The 15,797-nt window shown below is 40.6% G+C and overlaps 1 protein-coding gene across 7 annotated transcripts in view; it reads right to left on the bottom strand.

Moving 5' to 3' along the window:
* The window catches only part of LOC128744417 (potassium voltage-gated channel protein Shaw), a 133,594-nt gene that overhangs the window by 19,708 nt on the left and 98,089 nt on the right, over positions 1–15,797 (bottom strand). The window lies entirely within an intron of this gene.

The following is a 15,797-nucleotide window of genomic DNA, read 5'->3' as shown; positions in this document are numbered from 1 at the left end:
AACCTCGAGCGAAAGGGTTCTCCGTCTGATCCAAAATCAAAATGACGGCTTCTCTACTAAAGCGCGGCAAGTACTTCGTCGCAGCGTGACAGGTAACACCGTCGAACTCTCTGTCTATCAATCAAATCATCAAGCAGGGCTTCTTGCTGAACTCTCTGTTCGACGAAACTCGTATGCGACTGCTCACGTAGCAATTTGGGTTTTATTAAACTTCTGTGATGGCATTTAATACCAAAATTGGACATAAAATCCACCTTAAGACGACAATAAAACTCACATTGGTGCTCGGGTAGTTAGCCGCAGTGCGGTCAACTACCGATTAGCGAATTCTGTGTCAAAAGCAGCGAAGGTATATGTGGAACAACCTCTCGAGAGAGTTCCTGCTCCTGGCACACCGGCGATGATTGTGAAGTTTGGTGCGGTTCCCCACAAGGAAGTTCTGCATTAACTACCATCCAATATCCGTATGTCCGCGATGTTTGTGACAGTTCGCAAGGTTTCCCATAAAGGATCTTTGCATCAATCACTAACCACATGCTATCGTACCCCACTGAATCCACTGAATCCACGTAAGCCGTAAGGTATTGGGAAGCAGGCTAATCAACAAAGTGTACACGTTATCTCAGACATAGCAGGCAGCCTTCACTGCACGCAAGCATCGCTCCATCATGCCAAGAGCGCTTCTAGCGCACACTAGTTGAACTGAACGTTGCACGGACAATTCGCCGTGACGTGCACTGGTGGAATGAATCGCTAAGCAACGTTTATCGAGAAGTTGGCATTTATTCAACATGTGCTAAGATCACGTACAATTGGTAAGTCTATAGGACATTCCCTCACCAAATACAACGCAGACCAAGGCCAAAAGGAAGTCCACAGTTTAATTTTGCGAGAGCATCCAGATTCTGCCTGATGCTATACGACACAGAGTAAGTTGGTCAAGGACCATAACAATGACGTAGGACAATTAAAAAAAAGAGGATGGTAGTTATGCCATATATGAAGCCTTCAGAGTAAGTGCAACCACCAGATCCGGGGTGGCTCTTGCCGTATCCAGAATTCCTCTCCACTGTATACGATCCTTGGCTACTCGTCGCTACCCAAGCATCAATGTGAGTTTTATTGTACTCTTATGGTGGTCTTCAACCAACTTTGGTCTTAAATGCCATCATAAGAGTGTAATAAAACTCAAACTACTACTTAGGTAATATGTTAAGCGTCTTGACGAACATCGAAAGTCGACTTCAAACTGGTTGAGCCATCTAGCACGTTGGGCCCTTCTATTGTTGGTGCCGGTGGAGTTCTTGAAGATAACAGAAAACACTGCACAGTCGTCCGGCTTCCTTGCGACGTGGCCGACCTGCCGTAGTCTCCCAACTTTCGCTAGGTATACGATGGGAATCTCTTTAAGCAGTACCTGCAACTCGTGGTTCATATGCCACTCCCCGCTTTCCGTTTGTACTAAGTAAATTGTCGGCAGCACCTTTCGTTGAAATACGGTAAATACACGTATGTCCACCGTAAGCAAAGTTACTGTCTCAAGTCCGTAGAAGACTACAGATTTGATTAGCGTTTTGTACATCACCAGCTTTGTGCGGCGGCGTTTGCTCCGGCGAAAAAGTAGGTTCGACTTCCAGCTTGAATGCGTTTTTGAATCTCCTTACTCGTATTATTGTCGGCGCTGACCAGAGATCCCAAATATTCGAACTCATCAACCACTTCCAGTTCATCGCCGTCAATGGTCACCGTCCGTGAGAGGCGTACGTTGTTTACTTTGGAGCATCTTCCTACCATATATTTGGGTTTCGACGCAATAAATTGCAACCCAATCCTCCAAGCCTCCGTTTTCAGTCTGGCGTAGTTTGCCTAAGCCATCCCAAGGTTTCTAGTAATGATGCTGAGGTCGTCTGCAAACTACAAAGGCTAGGAGTTGGTTAGTTTTCCTGATGATCGCTCCTCTCCTTTCGATGCCATCACAACTTCAATAGCGATGTTGAATAGCATACGGCGCAGTTCATCCCCTTGCCGCCACCCATTGCACAATTCAAAAGGATTCGCGAATGCCCCGGAACACACTCATAGAACATCACTCGCTTCTGGAGAGCTTTGAAAGCCCCGTCGTTTTGTCCGGAAAACCGTTTTCGTACATTATCTGTCATGGTTGCTTGCGCTCGACTGTGTCGTATGCTGCCCTAAAATCCATGTAAATATCATGTGTGGACACTTTGCAGTTCCGACATTTCTGGAGGATTTGTCGGAGAGTGAAAATTTGATCCGTAGTTGCTCATAAAACCTGCCTAATACTGTCCTACGAATTATCTTGCTATTAAGGATAGACGTCGCAACAAGGTCTGGGAGAGCATCTTGCAGGCGGTGTTAAATGGCGTAATGCCGCCGTTCGCTTTTTGGATGATGGGACAAACCACACCTTTCATCTGCTCCTCTGGTAGTTACTCGTTTTTCTAAATCCTTGAAATTATCTAATGAAGTGCCGTCGTTAGCGGTTCTTGGTCGATTTTATAGAGTTCTGGCGAGCAGGGCTTGAAAAGGGATCGCAAGTTGAATGTGACTGCCGTGAATGCGAACTTTCCGCATTCAAACTCCGCTTTTTGAACGATCATTTGACTGTTTTTTGAATCCAGTCAATCTGCCGCTTGCGCTGCTGCCGTCTTACAATTCATGCGGCATCTCAGCAAAAGTAAACAATCAATCTCCCGTTTTGCTTAGCGCTTTGAGAATATAAACTGCAAACTGACTGGAAGCATACGGTGACGTATTTTTTCGTTTCTCTTTTTGTCTCCAAATCGGCTGCTCACAGTAACAGTTTGTCACCCGGACGTCGGTCCGCCGCAAGCAAAATATTCGTTTGTACTGGACAGAGTCCGACCGACTTCTTCCATGCACATGTAGTGGTTGTTTTTTTGTAGTATTGAATCATACGATTGTGCGGTTGCTTTTCGTAAGCGTGGTGACTGCCAGTCATTTGACTGTTTTGCAGTCATTCGTTCTCCAAACGGTAAAGGCAACTTGACCGAAACGAAAATGTTAAAATGCTTTAGAACGCGTTCACTCTACTGCGTGTAATCGGCGTTTGATTGAGCAAACTACCAGTTGTGTTATACATAGCGTTCGTATTCCATCACTAAACGGACGGTGTGAACTTGAATGCGCGTTGGTGTGACTGCGGTGGAAAAAAAGGATCGGTCGAAGCCCTGGGCGAGAGTCTGTCCTTTTCGGCTGCTTTGTTGTTCTTCAGCTGACCGATTTCTCGCTGGATCTCTTCGAGATCGGAAGCCGGCACGTTGTAATCGTTTGTAGGCACTTCTAGGTTAACCTGCGTTTCGTCAGCTTCTGTTATGTCGCTGTTGAGATACTCATCGAAGAACTATGCTTGCACCTGTCGATCAACTCGCGCTCGTTTGTGACCTCCTCGACTCTACACATATTAAGGACCAAACAGAATGCTGCGTCAACGCGTCCGTCAGCGTTATTCTGACAGTTTCCCCATAGGTTTACTGTCAAATTGGCGCTGACGGATGCGTTGACGCAGCATTCTATTTGGCCCTTTAGGCTCTGTATATGTATCTATTATGGAATTGGGTCATCGTCTCAAAGAACTTGCGCATTTCATTAGCCTCTTGTTCTAGGCTTTTCTCGATCTCTGTTGTTCTTTTAGCGTTTTTTTTCCTCCTCAGGATGGTGGTCAAATCATTCCGCGCTCGTCGCAGAACATGCTACCAACAACTGTATTTCGAAAATTCCGGGTTTACACCTTACGATTCTCGTAACATTAATTCTCACCTATTTCACTATTTTTAAACTCATAAAAGAGGCACCAAAAAAGTTTTAGCCAAAGTAAGCAGGTTACTTGAAGCGTTGTTTTAAGTAATTCACGGTAGGCGGATTTCAAATGAACAAAAATCCAAGTTGCAGTCGCATTTTGACCTCTGACAATAGCATCCATAAATCTCAATGGATGCTGCTTTCCAGCAAATGCTTGATTTAACAGTTGACCTGCTAAACCTGCACTACTATTTAAAGTATGATTGCAGCGATCTATTTTTGTTAACCACAAAAAAATCCGTAGCAATGGTGCTGGCTACCAAAAGAAGCTTTTAGAATAAACTTTTACTGCAGGCCACAGAAGTTTCAAGCTTTACAAAAATTGAACAAGAGCGCGTTATTTTTTTTTCTTCTCCTCCCTGAGTATAACAATAAAAACAGCCAACAAAGGAATAATGGCTCGAAACATAAAAACAACCACAAAGCCATAAAAGCTACAGGCTGCACCGTGAAGCACCACGTGGATGAGCACAGTCAAAGCTTTGGAATAATATTTTCCTCCTTCTCTTTCGCAGCTTGTGTTTTGTGTTTTGTGCTTTTCATTTTATCCGGCAACATTACAGCAGCCATCAGAGTGTCTTTATCTCTCTCTCTACTACCTACTTATGCATTCATCCCAAGGCCGGTTGGCTATTACTGGTGAAGGAAATAATTGTCACTTAAGTTGTACAACCATTGCGTTACTCACCAGTGGTCTTAAAAAGATCGTTTTGCTCAGAATCTTTCCCATATCCAGTACAAAGGTCATTATGTTATACTGCAAGACACAGGTTGCAAACAGCCTGTGAGCCAGCTTCCGGCACCCAAATAAGCGGATATCGCTAAGAAAACGACGGCATTTCTGCACCCTGCTAATGAATCCGCAATGCAGTAATGAAGCTGTCTGTGATATTCAACAGGGAAACCCCCCGAGTCCAGGTTTCTGCTAACGTGCGGAATTGACGCAAGGAGCACTGTTGGAACACACCCTGAAAGGGGTGGGTCTCCTTTGGGGAGAATGAAATATTATCGCAAGTTGCGAGAACAGTCTAAAATTTGGTTGTGAATTTGTTCACAGTTCCGCACTGATTCCTTTACATGCGTTATAGTTTTTGTTAGTCATTGCTGTAAACAGGCATTGAATTCATGAATGGAGTTTATAATTGGGACAAAAGATTTACTTGTTAAAAGCAAAACCAGACACAGTTTTTACAGACACACTCACAATACTTTTCTGTTTGCCTTCGTGTGACAAACCTTTCACGATAAAGTCATTTCTAGGAAAAGCGGCATTCTTCACCAAACAGGCCAAAGTAAATGCTGAAATAAATGATTTGAACTAAAACGTCGACGCTCTAATGGGTGCAGATTGTCTCCCGCCGCCCGCGCTGATCCCGACCCTTACGGGGGGCTTAAGAAAGTAAGGAACAAGCTTTACCACGCGAAGAGTGACAGCAAAAAAGCATGCCTGTGGAGTAAGTACAACAAAAACTCTTAAGACTCCTCTGATGCCAGACAGTTGTTCCTACCACCACCCGGTGAATGCGGTGGTGCTGGCTACAACTGGGTGCTGGGCGATAATGAGAAAGGATTCTACAATTTGAAAATATTCAGCACAGTGCAATGTCTGGAAAATATGAATGCGATTTGGAAGTTTTCAACAATTTTCTTTCCTAATTATCTAGATCTTTCTAGTTAATTTTCGGGCTTCGGGAGTTAATGTGAATATTTTGGAATAAAACTAGCAATAATATTTTCCAATTGGAAAAGTAAAAAAAAAGGTTTTTAATAAGTTGAATGTTTTGGGATTACATTCTTCATAGAAGCAAGCTTTTAAACTGTTTAGTTTCAAAACCATCCAATTTCAACAAGCATTAAAGTATTTTGTGACCGTAAATTCAAAATGCACGAAATCTTGATTAAATGCATGTACTTAAGTTAATTACTCCTAGATTTTCCGTAATGAGTAAAAAAAATTGATTTCGATTATCGCCCTGCCCGCAGCTCTTCGAAGCCGTCGTGCCAATTCCATAGAATCGATAGAAAGTTCCCACGAGAATTTCCCCGCGCTTTCCGATTGCTTTCCACGTCAGACCACTTCCTTCACAATAAGAGAACATAGGCAAACTGACAAAGCAAGGCGGCAGTAGCAGCAGCAGCAGCAACAGCCGCAGCAGGAGGAATATCAGCATCGCTTGCGGGAAAGGAAACTGTTTCGCATTTAGATACGGTTCAATTTTCCGGGAGATAGCACATACACACAGCACTTGACGATCGCCCGAGTGGGAGGAAATGGAGATTTTATTCACGAAGCGTGACTGCTAAATAGTCAAGCTAATTGCCAACTTCGATCACGTCCCCCGTGGCGGTTTTCGATGTTCGGTGAGAAGTGGTAGAAATAGAATGAATGTTTCCATCGTCGATGGAAACTGTGCACAAAGGCATGAGGCGATTCGAAAAAGAAAAGGATTTTGCTGCAGAATTTGTTTGGAGTACGAGAGCTTATCTCAAATTATGTGACATATCATCGAGAAGCACTAAAAAGCACGTAGAATCATTATCCACATTTACGGTCGAAGTCGATTGTTATAGACTTCGGGAATATTCACAAAGAACGAATCTGTGGTGCAAGTGTCTTCTCTGTACCATACGTAACTACCGATGGAAACGAATCAACAATTCAGAGCACGACTAAACACCAGTCGTCCGCTGTAAAAGTCAGAAATAAAGTGATTTGGTGCAGAACGTTTCCGCTCCTAATGGGCATAAATAAGTTACGACACCGATCGGTCGGATACGTGTATTTCTCGTTAGAATCTTCGCAACACACGCATTGTTAATAATAAATCGATACAAAAAATCCTTTATTTACCAAATCGTACCACGTTTAGGATTTATTGGTCTTTGGTAAACTTGCACACGAATTACTAGCAGGATACAAGCAAATTGTGGCACCTGCTACCCAAAATACCGAAACCGCACATATAGAAATGATATGTGACCTTCAATTATTATTTATTGGGTATTTGCGCAGACAAGCACCACCAGTCTGCCAAAAAAAAAATGGATCCTTAACCAGTAGGCAGTCACCACCGGTTGGTCCTCCTCCGGCAAAGTAGGTAAATATTTACCAAGTGCTTCCCAACTATAGCCCACGTGTTGACTACTGCCTCCAAAAAATCCTCGCAGATAATTCCCGCACTGGAAGTTTTCTCACGTCTTTCTCGGAGGCAGGTACTACTACAACCGGAAGGTAAAAGCCCTGCCGCGACAACCGGGCAACCGGTTTGAATGGGACCGTTTACGGCGCCTATCAGCGGCGGGTGATTATCCTACGATGCGAGGCAGCCTACTGCTACTGCTGGCTGTTTGTGTGGTGGAACGAACAATGTGGGTCGCAATGAAAAGGCAGCGCCGCGCCACCGTGCTGGTTTTATCTTTCTAGCTTTTGTAGTAGAAACTACAGCTACAGGTTCTATCTATTTTACTATGCTACGCGAGCGATGGGAAAATCTTTAGAAAAGTTGACAAAATTAAACCTCGGAAAGCACTTCACTACAATTGCAAAGCTGTGCGGTGAGCGAGTAGACAACAGACGAAACTGCATTTGAATTATAAAATGGAATTGCTCAAATTTCAAACCAAAATTGGGTTGCATGTTTAATTCAGTTTCATGATAGTTATAGTTATAGTTGTTAATTTTAACTTTTGGTTTGATCTAAGTTGGTAATTCTAGTTTTAATTGTTTTGTGTTTATTATGGTTTGCCACTGGCGTTCCCAGCCAGAAACAGAAGGTGGAGCACCGATCTAGATTTTAAATTAGACATAAAATTCGACTTGGCAATTACAATTTGCATTCAAACTTGAGCTTGACGACCTTGGACTTGATTTTACGCCAATTTAGACTTAAAGCCTGGCCTCAAATTACATGGTAAAAAAGACTTTGAATGAAATTTAAAATTGGACTTGAACTTGGATTTTAAATATGAATTTTAATCAGACATGTAATAGGACTAGAAGCGGGACATAAAATCGGATATGAAACTATAGTTAAATTGGATTTGAAATTGATTCTAAAATCGGGATTGAAATAGCGCTTGTAATTAGATAATAAATTTAAAAATTTACGCATAACTGGAATCGAAAATTGTTCAAGCTTATTAGACTAGACGAATCCGGTTATAATCTCAGATTATAGCTTGGTTCGACTCATGCACCTTCCAGCATTGGACAAAAGGTAGGAGTCAAAATGACTACTTGTCAAGCGTAGCTACCAATAACCCCCGTCCTCTCCTTTCCTTTCCGCTCTTCCCCTCCTTCACCAAAAATTTTCATTTATTTCCCCTACCGTCCCTTCATCAATTGTAGAACCTTCATTTCAAAAAATATTATTGAAATTGGACTTTAAATAAGATTTATAATTGGACATGAAATTGGACTATAAATTAAACCCGCAATTGGAATTAAACTTGATTTAAAGATTTGAACTGGACTGGGCTTAGGACTGGATGTATTTTCACGCAAATAGATTATCGCAAAAATGCCGGAATTATTCCTTGAGTAATTATTTTTCTACGTTAACGTTAACGTCTACGTATGCCTCAGCCTGGGCACGCCAGTGTGATTTGCCATTTTATCATCAACGTCTGCAAATAGTGTACATTTTTTGACGAAAACCACGGTTACGGTTCAGTTCGACTCATTGCACTCTTCTTTCATGAGCGGTGAAGCTTATTTCGGGTTAAGTGGAAACGTGAACCAGCAAAACTGCCAATTTTGGAGTGAAGACAATCCTCGTCTCATTGTCGAAACACCATTGCATCCTGAAAAGTCACTATTTGGTGCCTTCTGTGTGTCGCTGGAATTATTCGTCTGTTTTTCATCCAAAATGATGTCGATCAGAACGTAACAGTAGATGATAACCACTACAGGGCCGTGGTCACAGACTATTTTGTACCAGAACGGAGTGACCTGTTTCAACAAGATGGTACAACATGCCACATCACGCGTGCCACAATTTTTTATTTGAAGAAACGTTTGGTCACCGATTAATTTTTCATAATGGAAACCTAAATTGGATTATAAAGTCATGTGATTCATCATTTATCGTTAGAGTATTTTATAAGGGCTGTAGTCTCGGAATGGTCAAGAACCGCTAACAACGGCACTTCACTAGATAATTTCAAGGATTGGGGAAGAGCAGAAAGCACAGAAGGAGTGGATGGAAGGTGTAGTCTGTCCCATCTACAAAAAGGGCGATCGGTTAGGTTGCTGTAACTACCGCGGCATTACGCTGAATAACGCCGCCTAAGGTGCTCTTCCAGATTTTGTTGCGTCGTCTATCCCCAATAGCAAGAGAATTCAAAGGGCAGTATAAGGCGGGCTTTATGGGGGTCCATGCTACTGCGGATCAAATTTTTACTCTCCGACAAATCCTCCATAAATGTCGAGTGAACTACGTGCCCGCGCATCATATTTTCGTGGATTTCAGGGCAGCATACGATACCGTCGAACGCGAACAGCTATGGCAGATAGTGCACGAGTACGGTTTTCCGGACAAACTGACGCGGCTGATCAAAGCTACTCTGGAACGAGTGATGTGCTACGTGCGCGTTTCGGGGACACTCTCATGCCCTTTCGAATCGCGCAGAGGGTTACGGCAAGGGGATGGACTGTCCTGTATGTTATTCAATATCGCTCGCTAGCAGGCGCGAGCGGGTATCGAAACGAGAGCTACGATCTTCAGCAAGACCAGTCTACTCTTAGCCTTCGCAGACGACCTCGACATTAGTACTAGAAACCTTGGGACGGCTTAGGCAATCTATGCCGGACTAAAAACGGAGGCTAGGAGGATAGCGTTACAAATCAATGCGTCGAAAACCAAATATATGGTAGGAACAGGCTCCAGAGAAAGCCACGTTTGCCTCCCACGGACAGTGACAATTGACGGCGATGAACTGGAAGTGGTTGATGAGTTCGTAGATGTGGGATCTCTGGTCACGGCCGAAAATAATACGAGCAAGGAGATCCAACGACGCATTCAGGCTGGAAATCGAGCCTGCTTTTCTCTCCGCAAGACGCTCCGATCAAGGACCATTCAGCGCCGCACAAAGCTGGCGATGTACAAAACGTTAATCAGATTTGTAGTCCTTAACGGACTTGAGATAGTAACTTTGCTTACGGAAGACATATGTGCACCTGCCGTATTTGAACGAAAAGTGTAGCGGTCTATTTTTGGCGGAGTACATATGTATAGCGGAGAGTGGCTTATGAACCATGAGGTGCAGGCACTGCTTGGAGCGATTCCCATCGTACACCTGCCGAAAGCTGGGAGAATACGATGGGCCGGCCACATGGATGTCGGACGACTGTGCAGTGAAATCGGTTCTCTTTAAGAACGCTGCCGGTTCCAGAAATAGAGGGGCCCAACGTACCAGATGGCTCGATCAGTCGAGCGAAATTTAAGATAGTTATAATATTTAAATATTTATAATGCTATGTGGTTGCGCACGTTCATTTTATCACTGCTATTGTTGGAACGTTAATTCAAAAAAAATACAGCAAAACTTTATTCGACGATATTGTAGACAATAACTAACTAGTTCTACAAATGTTCCATACATAACTTTTTCAAATTTTGCTTGGCTGAAATGGCACTGTCAAAAGAATTAAAATTTGGTCAAAGTGATCGAACCACCCCTGCCTGATGAGGGTTTACTGCTCTAAATACTAGAATATGGCAATATGGCCTCGCAAAAAAAAAGATTTTGGTGTCGAACTTTAGTATTCTTCATAACAGTGGGTGCTATCGTTTTAATAGCTCTATAAAACAAACAGATTTCTTGCGGTTTAACCCATTTCCTTCCAGCGCATAGTGGGACGGCTTCAAAAATAGGCGGACATCAGCTTTTGCGTAGAAACTACTAAATTTTCTGCATTTCTGCCATCACAAAGGTTTCTTGATTTTCAAAGTACTTTTCTATTATACCAAACAAAATTGCTTTAAGGGAGTAGGTCAATAAATAATCAATTTAACTTTTTTATTTAAAGCTGAAAATAAACAAAGCCTAAGAAAAAGTTATACAAAATATTATTTAAGGAGTTTTTGTCGAACAAAGAAAACTTCTATCTCTTAAGGGAAAGAAGTTATAGTGCTACAAACTAATGTATTCCCTTAATACCAGTTTTTCTAATTTTTTTTTTGGTTATTTTCATTTCTACGTAGTTTTGATGTTTCACGAAGTTTAACGTACTATGAAAATACACCTTTTTGCTGAAAGAAGTGTAGCTCTACCCTTCTTGATTTTCGAGCTATTCCAGCTTTTGTATAATTTTGAATAAATTTTTAAGGGGCTTTATTATAAAAGGGTGCATGTATGCGCTGTAAATATCTGCCACTTTACGTACTGCAATGTAGTGTATTTCATTTCATATGTATGTTACGGTGGATCATTTGAGAAAACTGAAAATGAAATTACCAATTTCGCATGATTTTTTGCTTTGAAATCGAAATACGCTAGGTGCAAATGCCAAAAATGTATCAAAAACAAAAATGCTTGGATGTGAGTGTCTCAAAGAAGCATCGCCAGCTTTGCCACACGATTGTTGATTATTTTTGACAGCATTTTTTCTTGCATATTTTGATTCAGAACAAAGAAATCCTACAAAATTAGAAATTTCATTTGCAGTTTTCTCAAATGTTCCACCGTGATACATATACACCGTAACACACATATAAAATATGAAAAACACACTACATTGCAGTACGTAAAGTGGCGGAGATTGGCTGTGCATACCTACGCCCTTTTATAATAAAGCCCCTTAAAAATTGTTTCAAAATTATTCAAAAACTGGAATACCTTGAAAGCCAAAAAGGGTTGAGCTACACTTCTTTCAGCAAACAGGTGTATTTTCATAGTACGTTAAACTTCGTGGAACATCAAAACTGCGTAGAAATGAAAATAACCAAAAAAAATATTCGAAAAACTGGTATTAAGGGGATACATTATAGGGGATGCACTATAACTTCTTTCCTTAAGGGATAGAAATTTCCTTTCTTCGATAAAAACTCCTTAAATAACATTTTATATAACTTTTTCTTATGCTTTATTTATTTTTAGCTTTAAATAAAAAAGTTAAATTGATTATTTATAGACTCACCTTCCTTAATGCAAATTTTGGTATAACAGAAAATTACTTCGCAAATTAAGAAACTTTCGTGAAGACACAAATGCAGAAAACTTAGTAGTTTCTGTGCAAAAGCTGATTTCCGCCTATTTTTGAAGCCGTTCCACTGTGCAGCGTTGCGAAAACGCGAAGCACCCTTTTCTCGATTCTAGAGAAGGTTAGGTGTGAGATATCAACTTGGACCCCAAGAAACAAAGAAAGATTGGGAAAATACTTAATCGACCTGTTTTTACTCAAAGCATAGATGCTACATAAAACAAAATTACAGCCGTGTAAACATAACAGGTCTTGCTAATTTTCAATCAGCTAAAACTAGGAACTTTGCCATCGGATCGAAAAAGCGAAACCGTTGAAAGCGGAAACGTCAATAACAGTATTTCTGGATTCGAATATACTGTTCTAACCTCTCCGCAGTGACAAAGCTGACAAGTAAAAACTGCATACGACCCCCCCCCTGTAAGTCCCTGCTTTGTCATTTTTTCAGCATAGCGTAACGGAACATAGGGACAAAATTAAAAATACATCTCCGCGGTGTTTTCTTAGTTGATCTAAAACAAAATTTTCCTAAAAGTTTCAGCTTTTTATCTCCACTGGGAAAAGTGTGGGGCTTAGTGGATTAACAAGCAACCACGATGAGATCAATATTGATTGGTGCGCCATTTTGTATTGGTACGCCACACTTATGGTAAGTTTATAAGAGACGTGGTGCAGCCAACAAGCTTTACAGTGGTAATTTAAGCAACCATAATAAACTTGCTTTCTTACCGCAATAAAACCATAGGTAATGAATAATACCGTAATAAAACCGTTATAAAATTCAAGTAAAACCAAGTGGCTTTAGAATTGTTACTTGGGTGGTAAATACTCCCCAAACCTGGCCGTAAACGCACTGTAAGGACACCAGAAGCAATCAAACGAGTAAGAGAGTGAATTCGACGAAAACAGAAAAGCTGAAGGTTGCAAGAGTCGAAAGAAATCGGCAGCTGCTCAAGAGGCGTGGAGATTGTAAAATTTTCGGACGAAAAAATGTTCCTGCTACAGGATCACCACAACCAACAAAATGATCGGATATAGGTATGCTGCACATCGTTCTGATATTCCTCGAGACAAATTGGCTGTTCCGAGGGTCCAGAATATTTCCAAGGGGATGGTATGGGCATGTTTCTCCAAAAATTTGAAGATTCCATTACTGTTCATTGAACCTGGTGTTAAAATCAACACTAAATATTACATCGATAATGTTTTGAAGATCCATTTACTTCTCATCGTCAAAAAACACTATAAGAACGCAACAAGATTCTGCATCGTCTCACCAGGCGAAAGCTACACAGGCTTAGTGTGAGGACAATTTTCCGGATTTTATTTCCTCGAAAGAGTGGCCTGCCTCTTTGCCTGGTTTGAATCCTCTCGATTTCTATACATGGGGTTACTTGCTAAGTAATCTAGGGATCACCAAAGGATTGACTGTGGATGCTTTCAAGGTTTGGAGAAGACCCAGTTAATCCCAAATTAACCAAATCGTACATCAATGTACGAAAATTATCGTAAACAATTCTCAACAAATTCGGAATCGTCACTCTTAATAAAGTGCTCCCAAATTGATTTGCAATCGTATACAATGATAATAACTGACACACATAGGATTTTCAGCCCAGAACTGTATAGCAGTACGGAGCGAGTTGCGCTTAAGGGGGCATAGTACTTTTTACACCATATTTTTTACCTAATTTCAAATATTTTATTCTCGATAACGCGAAAAGCGAATCGATTCGGGTTTTTTTGCATTCCAAACATTGCACTTTATACTAATATTTACAATTTTGTTTGCATATGTGAACCTCTTCGCCTCTCCCCTACGGCTCCTTGAACATGATCGTTCGAAAAAAACATGATTTGCGATACCATGGATTGGCGCTGGGGTTCTTATCCGAATTGAAAAATTCCAAAACGACATGAAAGTATATTAAATTATCTCGTGTTTGACCCATCCTTTTTTTAAAATTCGAACGCATAACAAAATGGCGGACATTCAAACATAAAAGTAAGGTTTTTACTCGAAAAAATTGACTTTAAACATTTCTAAAAAATACAAAAATTGCAATATCAAAAAAAGGATGGGTCAAACACTAGATAATTTTGTTGGCTTTAAAACAAAAAAAGAATCATGAGAATTGCTTGAGCCGTTCTTGAGATATTTATGGTACCGACTTTCAAAACCTGGTTTCGAGAAAAACGACGTTGAACTTTTTATTCGCCGTGTAATCGCTCCAGACATGCGCAGTACAAATAGCTGTAACTTTGCCAATTTTTGGAATTCATTGAAATGACTTGAAATACATATGGTCAAAATGTTAATCTTTTGAAATAATCAATAAAAAAATTTTCGATTTTTTTAAGTTGAAAAAGTACTATACCCCCTTAATCGGATATTATATAGATTAATATTTATGTAGATGGAACGCGTATAGTCATTCCTCATAGAGTATATCGCCTCCCAAATAGCACGGATATCAAATACGATTTATTAGCATGCATATCTACACGTAATGCTGATTTTTAACTTTTATATACACACAAAAATGCTAGCTGGTGATTTGAGATGAAATACCTCAGGATATTTGTCGTCATTTTCCATAACGATTGTGACTGATAATAATTAAAGCAAAGGGAGAAAGCAATAGCTTGAAGCCATAAATGTAGAGTAGAGAGGAGCACCTTAGGAAATCATCAAAAAGTTCTTTTTTGGATCGTAACGGGTGACAACTAAAATTTTGGAATTATTTTCTCAAACTGTCAAAAAAAGACAAATATGAACATGAAGGAGATCTGATTTACCGAAATTAAAGATACATTATCCATTGTTGAAAAAAATTAGTGTACATTTAAAAACACTCCGTAATCGGCTGTTCGGCAAAGCTTTCGTTTGACGTCGAAACAGGAGCGTTGTACGGCCGTCATGTCAACTTTGCGACTGCATCTCTTGATTCTACCAATCAACTGATTGCAATTCGTGGCTCTCCAGTTATTTTTGCGAATAGTTGTTGGGCATCTTAGGATATGGCAAACAGTCGAAGCCGCAACATTTTCGCTTTTAAAATGTTGTACCGTAAACTTTTTCCCGAGATTTCTGTGGCAGTTCGTAGAAGTGTACAACGCGCTCGCGGAATGCTTCTTGTTTCGACGTCATTTTAAGCAAAACTTGGTAAGCATAAACATAACAAAAAATACTGACAGAAAGAGAAGAGAAAGAGCTAACACATACACACTCTCATTTCTCCATGAGCTCGTTTGTTGTCGAGTAGGTATAGGGGCCTCGAAAAAATTCCAAAATTTTAGTTGTCACCCGTTACAAGCGGATAAATAGAAACTCGTTGCCATGCAAGGACCCTACAAGTGAGTAAAAATGTCAATCCGCTGATCTTGATAGACGAATGTTCCAGCGAAAACAACCAACGAAAAGTCTCTAGATAGTCGGTCATCACCAAACGAACTCAATAATTTGACTATTTGTTGCCATTGAAATACTATCAGAAATAGTACTCGGTTGGATTTTGTTTTCAGTTATGCCAAAATAAACTATATAACGCTGTGTTTTAACATGAAAATATGCGCCAGTAAAACAGAGTTTTTTTCCCGACTGAGGCAAGTGAACCTGAATGTAAAAAAATAATTATTACATACAAGATATCAGCCGTTAGCCATAGATATATATTAAAGCACGCTATGTTTTGCAGGAATTACCATTTAATTCTCATTCTATTTTTTAATTCTTACATTAAACAAAAGT

Source organism: Sabethes cyaneus, chromosome 3 (assembly GCF_943734655.1).
Source record: "Sabethes cyaneus chromosome 3, idSabCyanKW18_F2, whole genome shotgun sequence".
NCBI classification, from domain to species: domain Eukaryota; kingdom Metazoa; phylum Arthropoda; class Insecta; order Diptera; family Culicidae; genus Sabethes; species Sabethes cyaneus.
Note: the sequence above shows the minus strand (reverse complement) of the source record. Positions and strands in the feature narration are given on the sequence as shown.